Raw genomic sequence first — 1,856 nt, forward strand, 5'->3', positions numbered from 1 at the left:
CCCTGCAAGTGGGGACTGAGGGCTTAAACCTGGGTCCCTGTGCATGGATGTGTCCACTGTGACTTTTTTTTTTTCCAATTTTTTATTTTTTAACTACAGCACTGTTCAGCTATGGCTAATAATGGTGGTGCAGGGGGATTGAACCTGGGACTTTGGAGCCTCAGGCATGAGGAGTCTGCATAACCATCATGCTATCTACCCTCAGCCCTGATATTTTCTAAGGCTGGAGCTCTGCTCACTGTTTCACAACACAAGCACCTCTGCTGAGGCTCACTGTACACACCACTGTGTGCACTAAGCACATATGTAGGATGCATGACAAGCTGTTTCACCTGGTAAAAAAGGTCCTATCTTAGTGAAGACTTAATGAGCTAGATAACGTATGCTTCTGCCACAAAATTAATGTGATTCCAAAGCCCAGCCCACACCCAGGACTACACACAGCAAAGGAAGCTTTAAAGGATTTGCTCATCCACAATTTTTTTTAATATAGGCCTTGAGTGCCTATTTGACCAATGAAATGAGACAGAGCAATTGACCCTTAGGTGACTTTTTTCAGCTTATTGGGGACATACTAGGACTGTTAAATTCCAGCAAACCCTACAAATAATGCTGTTTTATTTTACACTCATTGGTGAAAATGTAATTCTGGATGTTGTGTGTTAGAGACAGCCAGAAATCAAGAGGAAGGGGAGTGATACAGAGGGAGAGACAGACACCTGCAGCCCTGCTTTACAACTCGTAAAGCTTTCCCCTGCAGGTGGGAACTAGGGGCTCAAACCCAGGTCCCTGTGCATTGTAAAACGTGCACTCAACCAGGTGTACCACCACCTGGCCCCTATTTTTTAATTTTTATTTAAAATTTGTAGAGACAAACTGGGATGGGAGACAGGAAGACACCTAGAGCCTTACTACACCACTTGTGAAGCTTTCCCTCTGTAGGTAGGGTGCCAGGGACTTGAACCCAGGTCCTTGTACACTGTAACGTATGCACTTAATCAAGTGCACTACCAGCTGGTCCTCTGTACAGATTAGTTAGCATAAATTGCCTTTTCTGGCCCACTGTATGAGAACTATCAAAGTAAGGGGATGGTTCTAGTTCTTGCCTTGTTCACTCTCCCACAGAGACTGATAGCTTTAATTAGGAAATGATCAGACTTGAAGCTGCTAGTTCAGGAACAAACCAAGAGTTTTTTTTTTTTTTTTTCTGTGTTTTACCAGAGCACTGTTCAGCTCTGGATTATCCTAGGAATTTGGAGCCTTAGGTAGGAGAGTCTGTTTGCATAACCATTATGCCACCTACCCTCCGCCCACCAAGAGTCTTAAAGGGTCACCTTGACTGATGCTGAGGCAGCAGGAACCTGACTGCTTTGCTGATAAAATGAAGCTAAGCCTCTTCACCAGGTAAACCATAGTCCCTAGCAGATGGGATGCCATTTTACCAGAGCACTGTCCAGTTCCGGGTTTCAGTGGTGCTGAGGACTGAACCTAGGACCTTTGGTAACTATCTGGTGTGAAAGTCTGCATAACCCAACCCTAGAATCCATTTTTTTTTTTTTTTCTTACCAGAGCACTGCTCAGCTCTGGCTTATGGTGGTGCAAGGGATTGAACCTGGGACTTTGGAGCCTCAAGCATGAGTCTCTTTGCATAACCATGATGCTATTTAACCCCCACTGACAAGCATTTTCTTCTAACTCTTCCTACATACCTACAGACATTGTGTGTGGGTCCACTGTAGCACCCCTCTGCTGGCAGAACTGCTTCACTGCACAACTTGGCAGGGTCCAGTCACTCAAGTAGTGCTTAGTAGGTGTTTGTGATGTCAGTGGAGTCCTGTATGAACTCCATCCATACT

This window comes from Erinaceus europaeus, chromosome 12 (assembly GCF_950295315.1).
Source record: "Erinaceus europaeus chromosome 12, mEriEur2.1, whole genome shotgun sequence".
Lineage (NCBI taxonomy): Eukaryota > Metazoa > Chordata > Mammalia > Eulipotyphla > Erinaceidae > Erinaceus > Erinaceus europaeus.